This window comes from Mytilus trossulus, chromosome 4, assembly GCF_036588685.1.
Source record: "Mytilus trossulus isolate FHL-02 chromosome 4, PNRI_Mtr1.1.1.hap1, whole genome shotgun sequence".
Taxonomy (NCBI): Eukaryota; Metazoa; Mollusca; class Bivalvia; order Mytilida; family Mytilidae; genus Mytilus; species Mytilus trossulus.
This window is the reverse complement of record NC_086376.1, coordinates 95,835,441-95,857,075: the sequence shown is the minus strand read 5'-3', so window position 1 is coordinate 95,857,075 and position 21,635 is coordinate 95,835,441.

Genomic DNA, 21,635 nt, shown 5'->3' with positions numbered 1-21,635 from the left:
TCTTAACAATGAAAACTGTTAGATAAATATCATCATTGGTGAAGGTATTGAAACTTTTTTCTCACCATGCAAAATATTTCAAATCAGACAGATTTTAAGTTCACTAGTCACGAAAGCTCTAATTAGTTTATGCCTATTAATTTATTAAGCAGTATCATCTGTACAGATACGTTTATTTATACCAGGTTCCAATAATCTATAATTGAAGTTTTTTCGTCTGTGTACTAAGACCAATCGATAATTTACAGAATAATTCTCGAATACTACATTGATATGGTAAACGTAAGCTTCTGAAGTTGTCATATATCTTTTGCTTAAATAAAGTACTTATTTGTAATTTCCACTTTATCAATTGCTCAATACTGAAAAGAAAAACACGCATTTTTATATAATATATATATATATATATATGTATAGTTTACTATTTTGTTACCAGAAAGACTTATATGTCAACATAAAGCGTGTATACAAACGTTAACATGGTTAAAGACATGCAATAATAAGTCTGTAATAAAAGAAAGATTATTACTTTGGTGCTTTTATAATACCATTCCTAATGTTCGCTGCTCGAGACGTAATGCGTACAAAAAGGATGCTTATTTTAAGTATGCCGGTACAAGACACTTAGATGGTTTGATTTGTAACTTTGTAACAAAGTGCTGCTGACAGGTGGTAGTTTTATTGTTGTAAAAATGTATACAACCAGAATAGCGTGCTACACGCCAGGTGACTTCTTAAGGGAATGATTACCCTCAAATAAATAATTTACTCATTTTTATGGATTTTATTAAAACTTATATCGATAGAGCGAGTCATAAAAACATAAACTTTTATGATAATCTTTTTTAAAAAGTCAAACGCCAGGAATCGTCCCCACTTCTGACACCAATTATCCCGCATAGACGAGTAATGGCTAAAAAGGAGTATGCACTTATTAAAATTATGACTCATACTTTAAACAATTAACAATTTGATATAAGATAATACAAATCAGAAAAATACTGAACTCCGAGGAAAATTCAAAACGGAATGTCCCTTATTATATGGCAAAATAAGAATCCCAAACGCATCAAACGAATGGATAGTAACTGTCATATTCTTGACTTGGTACTGGCATTTTTTTTGTTATATTTGATTTATAATGTGATATACTAGTACTTGAGTAGCACACGTTTTCAAATTAGATCACGTTGAACTGCTGCTAAACAAATATACTTTTGGTCATCAAAACTGTCCCAATTTACGTGTAGGTTACGGCCGCCCTTTCGAACTCTCATAAAGTTAATGTTGTCGTACAATTATGTTGATTTTAAATACCATACTTAAGGAGTAACAGTACTGTAGTTGAATAGTTGTCACTATCACTATGCGATTTGACGGTCGCATATGCAGTTTTACTGGTAACGCATAGCGGAAACAGTAAAACAGAAATTTGCGACCTTCAAAATTAAAATTCTAATGCAATTAATTTAAAAGTGGTAAATTAAACGTTCTGCCAACCCGAATTAAAAATAACCACCAATTTGAATTTTGTTTTTGTTATGTAATTTTTCACACAAAAAAAAAGTTTTAATTTTTCCTTGTTTTATAATTTTTAATTGTCAAAAATGCAATCTTTTTTTGTTCTGGCTTGAGAGTTAAGAAGCTCGTGAGAAAGTATGCCTCGTTTAAATGCAGAAACAAGTCAGACGGAGAAGGTGCAAAGTTGGTTCCCATATAACTGCCAATTGTCTTTTGCAAAACACGTCTTCTTGATGAAATAGTTATCAAAGGTACCAGGATTATAATTTAATACGCCAGACGCGCGTTTCGTCTACATAGGACTCTTCAGTGACGCTCATATCAAAATATTTTTAAAACCAAACAAGTACGAAGTTGAAGAGCATTGAGGGTCCAAAATTCCAAAAAAGTTGTTCTATATCTTATTCCACATTCCAAACTAGAAGACGAATTGAAAGAGTTCATATTGCTTTGTTTCATAAAAAAAAGAATGGCGAACAAAGAAACAAGTATTTTGTCTAGAGGAAGGATACATCCTACTTTGTAAAGAGTCACTCTATAATTATCAAGATGCTTGACTTATTGATTGACAATATATTTGTTACGTTTGGAGGACGTGTTTTTCGACAGACAATTATTATGTCATTCAAAGGGGAACCAATTGTGCCCCTCTTCTTGTGGACTCATTTCTTTATTATTATGAGGCTGACCTCAAATAGGAACTCAGGAAGAAAGATACGATGTAAGCAATATCCTTTAACTTTACTTACCGCTATATAGAAATAATGTTTTCTGAATTAATAGTTCAAATTTTGGTGACTTTGTTGAACGCATCTATCCCATAGAACTAGAGATGAAGGATATTATAGATAAAGTTGAGTCTGCCTCATATCTTGACTTACATCTAGAAATTGATAACGAGGGTCGGTTGAAAACAAAACTTTACGACAAAAGAGTTGATGTAAGCTTCCTTATAGTAAACATTCAATTTATATATACTAGTAGCAACATTCAGGCAGCACCTGAATACGGAGTATGTATATATATAAAGCAAAAGTTAATAAACACGGAGTACAGAATGTATATAATAAAAATTTTTAATTTGCAAACTACATTTCACATCAAATAATAACAGTTCGTTAAAATATTGTCACGAGCGCTTTCATGCCTTCTTGCAATCTTCAGGCGACGTTTCAACAATGTCCTTGACGACACTGCCGTTGGTAACGTTTATAACGTTACAATAACAATAAGGGGAGATAAATCAAATGTGATTACTTAGATCCGTTTAATTTTGACTGAAAGTCCTTTATAAAGTGTGCTTCCTTTGCCAGTCTTTTATATTTGTTCAGTTCGTTCATTTTATAGAACGGATATACGGTAAATTGTCCACTACTGCACGTTTCGAAATGTTCGCTCATATCTTGCATTCGTGTGGGTGGATCTCGTATCTGTTGTCTGTGAACACGAACGCTTTGACAAATTGAATTACCAGTCTGTCCGATGTACCACTCCTTGCAAGTGCTACATACAACACATTAAATAACGTTTACCGTTTTGCAATTCATGTCAGCATTTGGAACAATGGTTCGGCCGTTTTTAATGTTATTTGCGGGCCGGTTGCCATATATTCACAAAGACCACATCTAGGGTCATTACATTTTGAAACGTTGTATTGTGTTCCATTTGGGTCATAAAACTTACCCCTTGTTAAAATCTTTTTAAGATTTAAAGGCTGTCTTTTACTTTTCATGAATTTTTTCTGTAGGGAAAAGCTTTTTTATTTTTTTCGTTTTTTGTAAAACCGGCAAATTTGCTTTAATGACGTTGAATATGTCTGGATTGTACGGGTTATGAGTGCTAACAAACGGGATAAGTTCTGTATTACTCTCTTTACGTGCTGTGGACCTGAGTTCCGTCATTGGTATTGCTTTTGCCTTTTCTATTCCCTTTTCTATTAGTGGGTTTGGATAGTTTTGTTCTTTTAAAAACACCTTTAGTTCATTCAAACGTAATTTCTTCGTGAAGTCATCACTTAAAATTGTGCATACACGTCGTGCAAGACAAAACGGGATGTTTCTTTTCGTATGTGAAGGATGACATGAATGAAAATTCAGGTATTGGTGGGTGTCCGTCTTCTTATAATATATATCTGTGGTTAAGTTTGTTCCATTCTTTAATATTAAAATATCTAGAAATGACAGTCTATGTTCGGAAGATTCGATGATAAATTTTATCGAAGGATGTAATGTGTTTATTAGACTATGAAACTTCTCTAAATTGTGACTTTTGTTTAAAATGATAAAACAGTCGTCTAAGAATCGCTTCCATTCCGATTTTATGTAGACTTTAAAAGCTGTATCAAATTCACTTTCAACTTATTGATACATGTTATCCTCCAGAAATCCCATCACGAGAGTTGCGTATGTGGGAGCAACTTTTGTTCCCATAGCTGTACCAAAGATCTGTAGATAATATTTTTCATTAAAGAAAAAGGTGTTATTATCTAGGTTGATTTTCAATACCTCCAACAAAAAATTATTCTAAAATCTTTGGTCGATAATGTGCCTATATGACTCTAGCCAAAATTTTACAACATCTAATCCTAGTGTGTGCGGTATATTGGTGTAAAGACTTGTTACGTCAAAACTTACCAATATTGCATCTTCTTTGACTTCGGCTGGTAAATGATTTTAAAAATCAAAATTACCACGGATAAAACTAGGTACATATTGGCATAAAGGTTTCAAAATTAGGTCAATGAAATGGTTCAATCTATGAGTTGGACACTGCGGTCCAGCAACAATAGGCCGAAATTTTAAATCTTTTGCTGATTTTATTTCGATATATGCGCAATTTTGTTGTTGAACTGCTGTTTCTATTTCCTTACTTTTGTGGATTTTATGTAGTCCATATAAGTTGCTTGTCTTTACCTCAAATTTCGTAAGATAGGCAACTTCCTTTTCAGTAGTACAATGAGGAAAGTTTGAAATAAGTTTGTTTATATTTCTCTTAGTTTTCTTTTCCATATTGTTTTTGAGTTCCCGCTAATATTGTTTATCATTGAGCTGTTCCTGAATTTTGTCTCGGTAATATACTCTGTCCATTATTACTAATGCACCACCCTTGTCAGCTTCTTTTATAATAATCGATTCATCTTTTTGTAATCTGTATAAAGCTTGCTGTTGTTTAAACGGTAAATTGTTTTTTACTGTGTCATGTGGTTTCGGTATTAATGGAAAGTTTGACAGATGATTAATGTACAAGTCTAAATCTTTATGTTTTCCTTTTTCTGGTGTAAATGTAGATTTATTCCTTACAATTGATTCGTCAGCTGTCTTTGATTCTTTATTCCCAAAATGATTTTTTAGTCTTAATTTTCGGCAAAATTCTTTGATATCCACTGAGAGTGTATCAGCTGGAGGTGTTGGAGTATATTTCATTCCTTTATTTAACACTTTCATTTTATCGGAATCAATTTTGCGATTAGACAAGTTAATTATTTTTGGGTCGACCCTGTTACTTGTTTCAGATTGGTTTCGGAACGTTCCCCTATTTGGTAGGCGGTTTTGTTCCGACCCACACCTAAAAAATGAATTCGTTTTGTTCTCCGTTCCACATCGTTCTGGTCTACATTTTTGTTCTTAGATGGTAGAATTTTATTTCGATTATTTGGAGTCTGGTTTCTATTAGGTTTCAAGTTAGGTCTTTTCATATTTGGTTTCGAAGTTGATTTTTTATCACGATTTTTCACCACTTCGGAATACAAGGGTTAAGTATTTTTTGTTTTTGGTCGATTTTTACTCTACTTCTTGACGACTTTGTGATTTGTTTTTATTCCACTGTGTTCTTAGTGGTGTTTTACTCCTCTGCCTTTGTTCGGTAAAATTCTTAGGTTTCCGTGGTTTTGATTCTTTGATTTTTGTTGCTGGTTCTGATGATTTTCTGGCTTTCTATAATTTTCTGCATATGATTCCAGCCACTTCTGTTTTTCACCCCAGCTTTTACAGACATTTCCTCTTCATTAGAAATTTCATTTGACCATATCTCCCTCAGTTTATCGGCAACACTGTTTGTTGAAATTTGGTCGATTTCTTGGTTGATAAGATTCTCACTTTCCTGGTATTTCTGTTCGTATCTTTCTTTTTTCGCTATTAAAAGAGATACTTCCGTAGGGATTCTTTGAATCGTGAGATCCCATCGTAATTTTGTTTCCATTTCTGGTTCTCCTTTTATTTCCTTTAATAGAAATTTTTGAGGAATTATTGGTATTTCGGCCTTTATCCAATCATTATATATGTTAGCCTGTTTTTCACAGTTAAGAGAATACCAAAAGTTTTGGTTGCGTGCATTAAGAAGATGCTTCCATATTTTAAAAATTTGTTTCTTTTTTCTGTAAGCTTCTTTTTCAATTGAAACGTCATTTAATTCTAACCACATTGGTGGTGTTGATTCATTAGATTTACTTGAGTTTCGGATTGCTTCCAGTTCAATGCAGACATTTTTGAATCCGTCTTTCATTTCCTTCCCAAATCCAGTTAAGTCATTTGACTTATGATGTATATCATTAAGTAATCCATTCATGGTTTCCATTTTTGAAATTAGAATAGTCATTTTTCCAGATATCTCCCCGAGTATGGTATCTATTGATGATGTTCCTTTATTTCTTGTAGTCATCTTTGCACTTGTACACGCACAATATATAGCAAAATTAAATTAACACGGTGTACAGAATGTATATAATAAAAAAATTAAATTTGCAAACTACATTTCACTTCAAATAATAACAGTTCGTTAAAATATTGTCACGAGCGCTTTCATGCCTTCTGGCAATCTTCAGGCGACGTTTTAACAACGTTCTTGACGACACTGCCGTTGGTAACGTTTATAACGTTACAATAACGATAAGGGGAGATAAAGTCCTTTATAAAGTGTGCTTCCTTTGCCAGTCTTTTATATTTGTTCGGTTCGTTCATTTTATAGAACGGATTTACGCTAAAATTTCCACTACTGCACGTTTCGAAATGTTCGCTCACATCTTGCATTCGTGTGAATGGATCTCGTATCTGTTGTCTGTGAACACGAACTCTTTGACAAATTGAATTACCAGTCTGTCCGATTTACCACTCCTTGCAAGTGCTGCATACAATACATTAAATTAAACTTACCGTTTTGCAATTCTTGTCTGCATTTGGAACAATGGTTTTGCCGTTTTTCAATGTTATTTGCGGGCCGGTTGCCATATATTCACAAAGACCACATCTAGGGTCATTCCATTTTGAAACGTTGTATTGTATTCCATTTGGGTCATAAAAAACTTAGCCCTTGTCAATTTAAATGAAGACTCGTGCAGAATCATATAGGGACCTTACTTTAACCAAACTTCACAGAAACAATAAATTCAGGATCTTTTGGAATCATGGATAAAGCCAATAATGATTGGCCCGACTATTTACCTTACCTAAAATGCATAGACAGAACTACAAAAGAGAGAATCATTCCCCCTCCTACCCAAATTCCTTTAGAATATTAGAATAAAAAAAAATCTGCATCAAATCTATTTTTTTTTTTTTTTTTTTATTAGAATGAGTTTTTTTTCATAACGATGTTAGATCTAGACGACATAATTAATTTAAAACATTTCGTGCTTTATTTAAAACCTTCAAAACACGATGCTATTCTTCATCGTTATATTTTTGGCCTGAAAAATAGCGAAAACCCGTAAAAATGCTATTTGTCCGGCTTGCCGGATGAATAGACATTTTTGACTATTTGTCCGGCTAGCCGGACGAATAGCCACATATGTCCTATGTGTATCGCCTTCCGTGACAAGGAAACACTGCGACATTTCAAATTATATTTGTATACCATTATAGCGGATGTGTTTGAGTAGGCTAGATATTTTCTGATCCAAAATATCATCCAAGCAAGTCTGTCCTTCTTCCACCATGCAGTGTTGTTGTCTACGATTGTAATGACTAGTCGATTGAGCTCTGCCTTTTTGTGGGTAGGGAATCTCAAATGTTGATTAAGAAGACGGTTTGGTTTGAATTCAATATGCAACAGCAACTCTAGATTCTACTGACGAGAACAGATAAACTAGACCACCAAAAGATGAGTTCATAGTTCAGTTTAAGTGGCTGAGTGGTCTAGAGCGATGAACACGGTGCAGGCGATGTGGTCAAAACATCCGAATAGCATGAGTTCGAATCACAGTTATGAATTTAATATGTGAGTTCAGCCGTGTATTGCCAGATTTGGGACACATTTATACGTACTTATCAGAATACTTACATAGATAAGTTTATGTTATACTTTTTATAGACTTATGGTCGGGTTGTTGTCTCTTTGACACATTCCCCATTTCAATTTTCAATTTTATTGTTCGTTTTTGCTTTTCTATTTTTCAAGGATTTGTCTTATGAGTGTGAATGCTCCTTTGTCATATCCCGTCTTTTTTAATCAAATATAGTATCACAGTAGAAATGTATGCTATACAACTAAGAAAATATATTTTAAAATCTATCTGCAGATTTAATGACATATCACAAATAATGTGTATACAAATAGTGGTTATGGTAATGAGAAATGGTTGTAAATTCTGTTAAACTTCTTACTTTTTGTTACAGCAACATCGAATACAACTCCAATGTAAGTTGATACACTTAACTATTACGTTTTGATTTTTTCTATGAGTTTTGTTATTTAACTTTTTTTTAAAGTATTGGTTAAATGGCGTATTTAGCTAATAAATGAACAATAGTTACTCCTTCACATAACTAACAGCAACGTTATTCTATACTATATATTCCGGATAAACTATATAATTATGTTATCTTTTGTAAGGTTAACTGGTTAACTACAAAATATTTGAATTGACATTCTTGTCAAATTTGCTGTCAACCACAACAACTTTTTGGTTGGCGTCTTTTTAGTTAGATGTGTTGTATATCAGTGAGGTATATAACACAGTCATGGCTGCTGGGACTTAATTATCATCACATTAACCTATTTTGTTGGTGTTTTTTTTTTGCTTTCCCAGTTTTATTAATATAACGGATCTATAAACAACTGTCCTACAAGTGGGAGGTTTAGGTAGCTTTAAAATCATGTTTAACTCACCATTTGTACCGAAAATTGTCTGTACAGAAGTATGACATTCGTTCCATTGGTTGATACTTTTTAATTTCGTCAGTTTTTACCATGAAATTCGGAACTTTTTGTATGCTACAAACTGGTAAAAACACATGCATAAGGAATACTTTCTTTATCTTGATTGTTTGTGGTAGTTTATGTGTGTCGTAGTGCTTCTATCGGCGAATGATTATGACAGATAACAAAAACACTCTCCTAAGTCTTGTGTCATTCATTTGCTGGTATGTTTTTCGACAAACAATAAAAAGACACTACACTGAATCAAACTTTCTTAAGCTCAACAGGTATCAGTAAATTACATATTATAAGCTGTTTAGTCATATTGCACTTGATAGTTTCAAAAACTTAACAATTCTAAAGTATGTATTTATATCCAACCAAACACGCTATACGCCCCGTTAGAACTATTGCGATTGATGTATAGAATAATGCATGCTTATTTTAAAAAAAACTGCTGCTTTGCTCAATAGAATATCGTATGACTAGTAATCAATTGATTCCTTTTTTAATATAAATATTAGGAAATGTAGTATAATAGTCTATCTACGAAAAACAAAATGATAAGAACGACAACAGCTAGAGGTCAATGTATGGCCATCAACAAAGAGAAAATCATATCATATATATAGCTATAAAAGACTCTCATAACTTTTATCACAAAAACTATTATTGTTTTTGTTTATTATCAGCAAGCATCTTTGCTTAACATTGATAATATATTGATTTTGTTTAAAGGGAAACAGAAGGACAAAGATACGCACCGTCGCAAGAGGTCGAGGCAGTTCAGCCCGTTGCACCCGTAAACCGAGAGACCAGTATATAGGAACAATAGAATAAAACCACTACATACACACAATTTATTCAAGTCATTTAATTATTTGGAATTGAATTGATTTAATGCCGCTCAAGATATATGTTTTTGGTATATTAAAATAAAACTTCATTCGGAACGTTTCTTCACCGGCAAAATTTGCAATATAGATTCGACCAATTTTCGGCAAATCTATTTCACATCAGAGCAATTAGTTAGAAATCGTTCATTCTTTGAGTTTCCTAAATTTTCTAACTACTTTATTTGTTTGATTTGAATACTAAACAACATAAGGATAATGTTTCAATGTCTAATTCTGCTTTTGGGCATTTCAAATAAAAATTTATACGAATGATATTCTTTACCAAAACCAAAACTTTATTGAAAATGAATTGCCTGATCATTATTGGGTATTAATTAAACACTTTGAGATTATTTCCAGTACGCTTTTGCACTATCTGATTCAATACTACCAATATAAGAAAATTAAGGGAAATTGGCCGTAACTCCTACCATAACTTTGTGGCGTTAATAACCATTAAGGTTGCTCAGTAGTATTTACGGTTGCACTATCATCATAGCAATGACATATTTTATACCACCATGCAAGCCTTAAAGTGGCTAGCTGAACATGTTTACGAACAATCAGCCTTTCAAATATGAATAATTCTGATAATATGTATGTCAGTTATATCCAATATGTTATTACAATTATATTGATGGATCAAGGCGAATCATTTCCATTGAATTCCAATCTAGCTGGATAAATTTATTTTTATCAATTTCTTGTATAGTTTGCAAAAAAATAAAGCATGAGAGCAATTCATAGATTTTAATTTGGAGCACCGACAATCTTAAGATATTAAAACAAAAATAAAAAGTACAAAACTTATAAAGTTAAATTAGTCAAAAAAGTGGCCAATGATAGACATTTTTTTCTCTTTGACAAGTCAAATGAAGTTCCTTTACCTCTACCAAACCTATAGCTTTTTCACAAACCGCTTTTAAAAAAGAGAATTATTTTATATCGTATTCCATGTTGTTAACTATTGATTTTTTAATTGTTAGTTCTCAGCTGCTCTATACTTTATTCGATAGAAACACCACTTTGGAAGTTCATAAATATAAATACTGTCCGATGCTCAAACTATTCAAAGGTGTAGAGCAAAACTACAGTATGACCAAAGAAAAAGAAATTAATAGGATTTAGTAGTTTTTTCACGGTTTATTATAAATGCAGTTTTAAAATGTTCAAGGAAAGCAAAATCTCTTCGAAATTTTCAACCTTCGGTGTTAGCTGCAATAAATATTGTTTGATATGATTTTATCAAACAGTGTTCAACCAGGGTTCCAGGTTCCATTTACAGAAATTTAAAGCTTTATTTAAAGAACCAGTTTTCTACTTGCCTATTATATGTTAGATATTATCTGAGATGAAACAATTTAATGTGTTCATAAAACATATTACATAATGAAGTACTTTTGCCAGATAATATATGGTAGCACATATCATTTAAGCCTCGGTCTCACCTTACCGGATAGCTCGAACGGTCGCCTAATGTTAGGTGTGACCGACGCTTTACTAATTTAACGTCTGTGTTTAACAGAAATTTATTTAAAAAAAGAATTATTTTTCTTGATTTGGGAACAAGTCCTGCAATTGAAAGCGTCACATTTTTCAGAAAAAAATCGTAAACTTTAATTAAAAAAAAACAACATTTGAACATTATCGCGATTGTTAAACACAACCATTCTTAAATCCAATCTCGTATTATTTAAATTGTATGATAATGATATTACTTTAAGATAAGCGTGATCGCAAATTCCTGAAATGGAGTAGTCGTCTTTTTTAAACCAAAGACAATTATGGGAGCAAAAGTTAACTTTACTATTTTAAAAATAAATTTCTCGTTATTTTTAGTTTGCTTTGAGATTAGTTCTGTTTTGAGTACTATTCTTTTTTATTTGTTTGATTCTTTTTGTATTGGTTTTTGGGGCCAATGAGGCGTTTTCATTTTTAATTTTGATGTCTCCATGTGTATAATTTTATATTATGGCTATGTGAAATCACATTATTTAAAATTATAAGATCGGGGATCAAGTTGATACATGTATATATCCATAAAAATCTATAAATACATACATCATCGTTTTCGTTTTAAAACAATAGGGTTTTATATCAGAATTGATAATGTTAACTGATTTTGTATTTTCTTATTAAGTATTGATAATGTTAATTTCGTTCATTGATTTTTCGATGAAGCTTTATTGCAGGTAATTTCCTTTACAAGACTAAAATTTGTTTTATATTTATTGAAATTGTACGCTACCTTCAAAAGTCTGTATACCTCTTAGTACATTTGATATAGACGATTTTAATTCTTCTAAATTGGAAACAAGAAATCAGGAACATTTTCAATCTATAAAATCTGTTATTTTTGTTATGATTATAATCATTATAAATTACGAAAGATTATATTAAAAGTTAGATAGATAGTTAATGTTGTAATTACATTACATTGAAAATAAGGATTGAAATTTGAAATAATCTGTTGTAAATAATTTGCATTTAACTTTTTGATATTTGCTTGTTCGTACAAATAATTTTATCTTGTGGCTTATTTGCTGTTTATGTACATTTTATGATCAGCTCATTTTGTGTTAGAGCAAACAATCTTTACTTAATTTTAAAAAAGATATACCGTTTCGATTGTTTATAACCAACAAAAAAATATGTTCTTACGGTAAAATGTGTAATACTTCATACTCTCTATATTAGGAGGTTTGAAAAACATCAAGGTGTTACAAAATTATATTTCTCAGTTTTGAGTATTCCTGTTATAATTCTTTACCAAACAAACTATAATTTAAAACCTCATCATACTGCAGAATATCATTGTTTGTCAATAAAACATTGTGATCAATATAATATATAAACAATGAACGAATTAAAATTTTGTGTTTTTTTTTTACAACAAATTGAATTTTACACACAGAAAAAAAATGCACTCTGATATATATTCAAATTCGATCAATTTTTTAAGATTTTAATTTTTAAAACCGGAAACAGACAGACTCTTACAATTCAATTAACAAAACTATTAATGATATACAGTACAGTCAAATGTAGTTCCCAGTTAAAGTTTATTAAAGTTAATTCTTACAGATGCATCTAATATAACCTTTTAATTTTCTTTTATGTTTTTGTTGATTCTACATGGACAGTCTTGGAACCGAATCATAGCGATCTACATTTCGTCGTCAGCAGAGTAGTCAAAACTAAGGATCAGTCCGTCATTTTTCATTCATTAAAAACTTTGTCAAACCTTATAAAATCTCTAACACTTGCACTAATTTTTTAATGATCCATAAACAGTATCCATAACAAAATTTATTTAGATAAAAATGGTATTTTGCTGATTAATGAACTAATTTGTTTGCCCAAGGTTTCTAAATACAGTTTGAAGTTAAAACAAATTCATCAACTGATGATATGTCAAATCCTAATAGAATATTCGAAAGTTTTGACAGAATTCTTTTATGATTAAGAGATTATGTTTAATCAAAGCATCATACTATTTACAATTATCTTCATATACTGATAGATAAACTTTTTTGGCGGTTAAAACTAAACAAATTGTCAGGAATTAAACATTTCAAACATTAGTAACTTTATTAACCCACCTTAGAATTATTTAAAATTTGGAACAGAAGCTTCTTCATGATCAAGAGGTTACATAAAAAACATAATATTTGATTTTAATTTTTATTTGCGTATTTTATTGATAAAAGTTCTAGTTTTTGGCTGTCAAAATTACACAACATACTGACAGCATCAATATCAGGCTTGGAATAGGGTTTCGTTGAACCCTTTCCAATGATTTCAACAATTTCTAATGTAAGCTATATCATATATCGCTATGATTTACTTCATATTTTTTGTATCATTATTTGTGCGTGCATCAAGTTTTTTTTTTTTTTTTTAGAAAAGGCGTTGGGACATAAAAACACACAATTGGTTGTGTATTTTTACATTTTTCTATCGCTTATATTGGTCATGTAGAATTCTCTTTTTGGAGAATGTCTGCTAGTATTGCGATTTAAAGTCCAATTTTAATACTTCAATACTTGCGGTTGAAATAGCCGTTAACATGTGAAATGCTTGATTCAAATGAAATGCACTAAACATTGTGTCCAAAATGTCCGCAACACTTACAGAACTACGTCAGTATTGTAGGAATGCACATTATTGACGTTAGGCCTGGGTTAAATAACATGAATTATTCTTTCAATAGCATTGATGCACATTAACTAATAAAATTGACAAGTCATAAAATTTGGAGATATAATAATATTTGAGATGAAAACATTCTCTGAAAGAGGTTTGTTTAGTGTTTAGACATTCATCAGCAATGTATCCTCGAGTTAAATAAAAGAACTTTATAAGTTGTTTTTTATGGGATTTTTTGTCGTCCTTCATTATAAATGTTCGAGCAATGTTTTGGTAAGGATCTTGTAAAGCATGAACAAATGAAACGAATGAACCACAAGAACACTGATGTGCAACAAAAACAAACGCCAACATACATTGAAGCGAACTATCTGATTAAAACTACCAAATTCCTGACTTGGTACAGGACATATTAGGAAAAAATGTGAGTTGAACTATGAATATGGTAGTCGACACAACCTGCAAACTGCAGAACAACAACGAACATATTCCACAGGATATAAAAAAGACGCACTTACGTAACTAACATGCAATTTCGAACTATATATAATTATTTTTAACATAACTGGACCAGAGAATTTTCATGAAAACGATGTTATAGAAAGGCAATTTTTATATTTATTTGGCCTGCAAACGATTAGACAACACATTATCAATCCAGAACATTGCAGAAAACATTAAAAGGAAAACATCAATGTTGCATATACACATTCGAGACACGTCGTGTACCAATGCAAAATCACACTCAGTATATCAGACATATTCGGGAACATGACAATGATGGTATAAAAAGGCAATTTTATATTTATTTGAACAATAAAAGATAACACATAACACATTATTCAACCAAAACCATAACAAAGTCATCTTCTCATTCCTCATTGTACTTTAACAATGTAGACAAGTTTGTTTATATTCGGCAATGTGCTATTCATATTTTAGATATTTTAGATATTAACGAACATAGATTATAATATTGATCTATTTCAAAGTGTAACCTGTGAAGTTATCATATCTGATACTCGCGTTTAAAGTGATTTGATCATTAAAAGTTACACTAAACATAGTCATGATGATTTAAATCTCACTGCTCCCAATATTGCGTATGGTATTGAATGTGCTCTTTCTGGACGGATCTACGTCAAGGAAACGCGACAAAGACTCGGTCTTATTTCATTGATCTCAATAATAACAAATTTGTCTATAAACATTTTAATCAGCCTGATCATTCTATTCAACATGTTCAAATTTGACTGTTCCTCTGGTATCTTTCGCCCCTCTTAAATGCAAGTCCTGATTGTAGAGTAAATATAATATTCAACAAATGACCCCATATGGTGAACGTATCTATCCAATTGAACTAGAAATAAAGGATACTACAGATACAGTCGGACTCATATCTTGACTTGCATCTAGAAATTGACAATGAGGGTCGGTGGAAAACAAAACTTTACAAAAGAGATGATTTCAACTTTTCAATTGTGAACTTTCCATTTCTAAGTAGCAACATTCCAGCAGCACCTGCATACGGTGTATATATTCCCCAATTGATATTCCCGTGCTTGCATTTCCTATCATGATTTTCTTGACAGAGAGTTGATGCTCACAAGGAAGCTATTAAACCAAGAGTTTCAAATGGTGAAGTTGAAATCATCACTTAGTTAATTTTACGGACGCCATCACGAGTTGGTTGACCGTTATGGAATAACCGTTTCACAAATGATTTCGAATATGGTCCTTACGTTGTTACTACAAACCTATTTCCTTTCATGAAAAAGTTAAATCACAAAAATACTGAAATTAGAGGAAAATCAATTCGGAAAGTCCATAATCACATAGCAAAATTAAATAACAAAACGCATCAAAAAAGAATGGACAAGAACTGTCATATTCCTGACTTTATACAGGCATTTCAAATGTAGAAAATGGTGGATTAAACCTGGTTTTATAGCGCTAACCCTCTCACTTTGATGACAGTCTCATCAAATTCCGTCATATTTACATTGATTCGTTAAACAGACACAATAAATAAATTGGTCAAAAATCAAATTGGACTTTTTACCGGATTGTTGTACCTCAAGATTGAATGTTAGACATTTAAATGAAGGATTGTATATATCAAACGGCTATATATGTTGTTATCATCAGTATAGGGTGCCAATATTGACCTTTTTCTTGCTGATTCCATACCGGCATCATATTTTATTCTTTTTGGTACATAGTTTTGAGCCTACGGAGTCTAAAAACTTTGTCGACAGATATAAAAAAAAAGTTTGTTGTCAAAAAAAAAAATTCAATACCATCACTGTTATATTCCCGAAAATAACTGTATACCGATCATGATTTTGCATTGATTTACGACGTGTTTCGGTATTCAGTACATACAAGAGGTACAATCCAATCAAACCAAAAATAGTACATAAGACACAACATAGAAAACTAAAGATTAAGCAACACAAACCCCACAAAAAACTGGGGTGATCTCATTTGCTCCGGAATGGTGAGCATATCCTGCTCCACATGTGGCATCCGTCTTGTTACTCATATTATTACAAACCCTATAAATAGTCTTATTTGATAGGTCACATTCATGAAAAGGGAAGGGAATTGTAGTTCGATATAAGGAACATATCCAATATCATCTGTGAAACGGTTATTCAATAACGGTCAACCAACTTGTGATGGCGTCCGTAAGATTTACGAAGGAATGATTTCAACTTCACCATTTGGAACTCTTGGTTTAATAGCTTCCTTGTGAGCAGCAACTTTTTATCAAGAAAATTATGATAGGAAATACAAACCCGGGAATATCGTATCAATTGGGAGATATATAATTTGTATGTAGGTGCTGTTGGAATGTTGCTACATAGAAATGGAAAGTTCACAGTTAGAAAGCTGAAATCATCTATTTTGTCGTAAGGTTTTGTTTTCCACCGACCCTTATTGACAATTTCTAGATGTAAGTCAAGATATGAGTCCGACTTATGTGCCTGTCCCAAGTCAGGAGCCTGTAATATTGTGGTTGTCGTTTGTTTATGTGTTACATGTTTGTTTTCGTTCATTTGTTTTACTTCAAAAAGTTTTGGCCTGTGAAATAAATGGCAGGTATATATAGATAGGAAGATGTGGTATGAGTGCCAATGAGACAACTCTCCATCCAAATAACAAGTTATAAAAGTAAATGTATTGTCAGCAGGAATGAACTGTGGGAATGAACAGATAATCCAGTTTTTACCAGCTTATGGTGACTAAGGTATCTGAATGTAAATGACTTGTCTCAATGCAAGCTAAATATTCATGTATAATAAAAGAGTGCGTTGTTGACATTTTTCCCTTTAAAAATTCAATGAAATTAATATATTTTAGCTTTTTATGTAGATTATATAGAGATAAACATATATTTTGGATAATAAAACTATATAAGCAGATAAATATCTAGTATAGAATAGCGTTTCATAAATAATTCCAGAATATAAAAGGTTTTGAGACCTTATTTTTTTGAAAAATTCAGAAAATATAAGTTTGTCCAATAAATTCAATACTTTATTATCTCCCCTTTAATTGATTTTAAAAAAACTAAATACATGTACAAAATTCCTTAAAAATTATTATGCTTATAGCTGTTTAATGTTTCTAACAGTTTCATAATCTTACTTGAAAATTTTCTGTAATCAAGTGAAAAACATGCAAAAATTACCAAAATCCATAACTATGACTGAAAGAGGAATAAAATTCAAGCAGACAAATTCATTTGCCGACGACAATTTTTTTATATTTTGTAAATAATGCTATAGCAATAGTTAAGAAACCAAAATAAAAAGAAATAATTATCCTCGCTTTTCCTTGGAAGATTTGAAAACCTGATTTTTTGCAAAATTTTCAAAAATTTGAAATTTGACCTTTTGGTGACCTTGCTGCACTAAAAAGGAAATTTGAAAGTCAAAATAAGTATAACCATTAGTTTCATATTGGTTCATATTTAGGATAAAGCCATACAAAAATGCCTACAAAATATTCATTAAATGAATTTTTAAGGTCTATTTTATCAAAAATTGCATGTTTTTAACCTTTAATCTTGATAAAAATTCTATTTTTAGAAACAACCCTTTATAAGGTATATCCTTGAAAATTTTTGGATTTTTTCTTTTCTACAATTATTATATGATAAGACCTTCCTTGTAACAGAATATTAAGATGATCTTGTAACCTTGCTTCTGGATCACTTTGCATGGATTTATCTGAGACAGGCTCTTAAATAAGGCCGTTAGTTTTCTCGTTTGAATTGTTTTACATTGTCTGATCGGGGCTGACTATGCGGTATGGGCTTTGCTCATTTTTGAAGGCCGTACGATGACCTATAGTTGTTAATGTTTGTGTCATTTTGGGTCTTTTGTGGATAGTTGTCTCATTGGCAATCATACCACATCTTCTTTTTTATATTAACTATATTTATAAAAATATTAAATATTATTCCTGGTATCTATGATGAGTTTATTTGCAACCACTGGGTCGTTGCCACTGCTGGTGGAGATTTATTTCCCTGAGGGTATCACCAGCCCAGTAGTCAGCACTTCTGTGTTGACCCGAGTTATCATTGATATGTTCATAACTATAAATTAACTGTTAACAAAACTTTGAAAATTTGAAAAAACTAAGGCTTTTCTACCTCAAGAATAGATGATCATAGATTACCTTAGCAGTATTAGGCAAAAATGATATCGGATATGTTCCTTACGTCGTAATTACAATCCCCTTCCCTTTCATGAATGTGACCTACCGAATTATACTATTACTAATACTATCCCGGATTTGTTATCACATAAGCAACACGACGGGTGCCACATGTGGAGCAGGATCTGCTTACCCTTCCGGAGCAGCTGAGATCACCCCTAGTTTTTGGTGGGGTTCGTGTTGTTTATTCTTTAGTTTTCTATGTTGTGTCATGTGTAGTATTGTTTGTCTTTTTCATTTTTAGCCATGGCGTTGTCAGTTAGTTTTAGAATTATGAAATTGACTGTCCCTTTGGTATCTTTCGTCCCTCTTTTAGATTGTACTAGAACACACCCGTGATATCGCGGTTCCATTGACTGAACTAAAGTATACAACTATGCGCAAGCCTTATTTTAGTATAAGTATTGTCACCTGAAAAAGTCATGCCGACTATAAGATACACACTTTTCTCTGCTTTCAAATCTTTCTGTTTGAACCCGTCGAACTGGAACTTATCAATTTTTGGTAATATTAATTATTTGGAAAACAAAAGGTCCTGGAATGGAGTATTTTTTAATCAACAGCATTGTCCTATATTAGTTATAAATAAAGTTGAATTCTTTGATTCGCTGTTTTACGTCATGCCCGCTAACAAATTGAAAACTGTACCTATACGCCTTATTTTTAGTCCAGATTTACAATTAAGAATTGAATGCTTCTTTTTGTAAATTTATTGGGGTGTAAAAGCGTCGACCGAAGTACATTTTGTATGAAGCGCGGAAGCGCTTCATTCTAAAAATGTACGCACGGTCAACGCTTTTACAACCCTATAAAGTTACAAAAAGAAGCATTCAATACTTATAATTACATTTTTTAGCGAGGATCATGAAAACACGATTTTTATCCAGTTTTATTTAATTCACCTGTGAACTTTATTGTGGGACCTCGTGTCATCATGCATGATAAATGTTATTGTCTCATGCAATTGTTTACGGAATAACATGTGATGTGCTTTTAGCCAATCAGAATAACGCATTATAATGAAACATACATCTAATGTAATTATTAGGTAACAATTTGACAATTTAGTAGTGTCAACCCTGTGATATATAATGACCCGTGTATATAGCATATTAATCCTGAATACACCGTTTGTTGGTGTGCCTGTCAGATGCGGAACGTACATATAAGATAATAGGTAACAGGTGAATATACTATTGGTATCTGTATCGGACTCGACCCGGAACTTCTTAATTATTGGCAATATTAATTACGTGGAAAACAAAAAGGCCTGGAGTGGTGTAATTTTTAATCTACACCTTTGTACTATATTAGTTATATATAAAGTTGAATTCTTTGATTCGTCGTTTTTACGTGATGACGGCTGACAAATTCGACCTCGTAATTTTAGTATTATAGATTAACTCTAAAAGATCGTCGTTTTAGTATCCGCATCTGATTCACGTCACCTATAAAAGGAATTTTCATAATAACTTTAATGCCCGGTTTTTTATTGCTAATAACATAGATTAGATAATTCCTAAAGAGGGTTCGTGGTACACTTGGAAGATCCAGCAATATACCGTTGTTTGTAAGGACACATTTGAAGTTTATGAATCCAATACAGTGATGGAATACATTCATGTATTCATTTTGGATGTTTCTGTTATGGTTTCGGTTGGATATTATGTAATGTCTTATCGTTTGTAGTGTAAAATAATACAAAATTACCTTTCAATACCATCATTGTCATGAAAATTATTTAGACGAGTATTGTGAAATTAATTGTATATAGTACGAGATTGCATGTTAGTTACGGTAGCGCGTCACTGATATCATGAGATGGCTGTCGTTGAATGTTGTTGTGTTCTCTGGTTTACATGCAGTGTCGACTATTATATCATTTGTTTGTGCATTTCTCTGTGATGAATGTTCTGGCATGTGTGTGTGCTGTATTTCTGTCACGTAGTGTTGTGATTGAAGTCACATTTTTTAACATTTCATAAAGCGGGATGTTTGGTTGGCCATGCATTAATCCATGTACAACAATTTTCAACCCACAATTTTGTCTGAAAATGACCTGTACCAAGTCGGAAATTGACAAACAAATGAATTACGAAGCTGTTAGTTTAATTTATAATGACGCTAGTAGTATTCAGACAGTCATCCTTCAGTTTTTAATCTCAGATATTGACTCAAGCTTCAGGAATATGGCAGTTGTTATCAAATAGTTCGTTTCTATGTATTTTAGCGTTCGTTTTGTTGCACTTTGGTCTTACTGTTGTTCTTTTGTTGTCCTTCAATAGTTGATGTGTTTGTCTTGATTTTCGTTTTAAACCCCGTTTTCTCTTAATCTATTTTTCGGTTTTCTCTGAATCTATTTATGACTTTTGAACACCGGTATACTACTACTGCCTTTTTTTAAAATTTTCCTGAAATAACATTTAGAAATCAAATGATGTTGTCATTGAAATATCATGTCTAAATGATGTACAGTAAATGGTCTATTATAAATAAACTTTCTGAAGTTTTGTACCACAAAGAAGGACCTAAAGGCAGTTTTCAAGAAGTATTTTAGATGATCATTTTGGACACCTATTTCATTCGGAATGGTTGTGCGCTTTAGAATACAACAATATAGGCTTGATACTTTTTTTACCTTCGGGCCAGGTGAGCTAAAAAGGAAAGGCATTTGGACAACGAGAATTGGAATTATACGCCATTCAAATGATACTTTAGAAGTATAAAGATTTTTAAATATTAGCAAACATGATGAACAAATTGTGAACAATCGTCCTTAAAGGGAAATAACTCCTTAAGGCAAGAATTGACGATTTTGGTCTTACTAACTTTTTTGAAGATATTGAAATAAAACTAAGGACACTTTCCAACCAAATAGACAGGAATATAATTCAGGGCAAAAAAATTTTTTTTGTTGATCTTGAATTGCTGAGCATTTCTTCTGTGTACAGTATCTCTCTATCTTTTTATTTTATTTTATACATAACGTGTATACATTGTCATTTATTGGTAATAACTCATATTACAAGACAACTAACAATTTAAACTTTGCTGAATTATTTTAAAGGTTGTCTTGCTGATAATTTTTATTCTGAAGTTACTTTTTATCTATTGTAGTTTTCAAGATAATAGGCAAAAATATAAGACAATTTAAAAAAAAAGGGGGATATAACACAGGTATAAGGTCAACTTACAAAAAGAGGTATG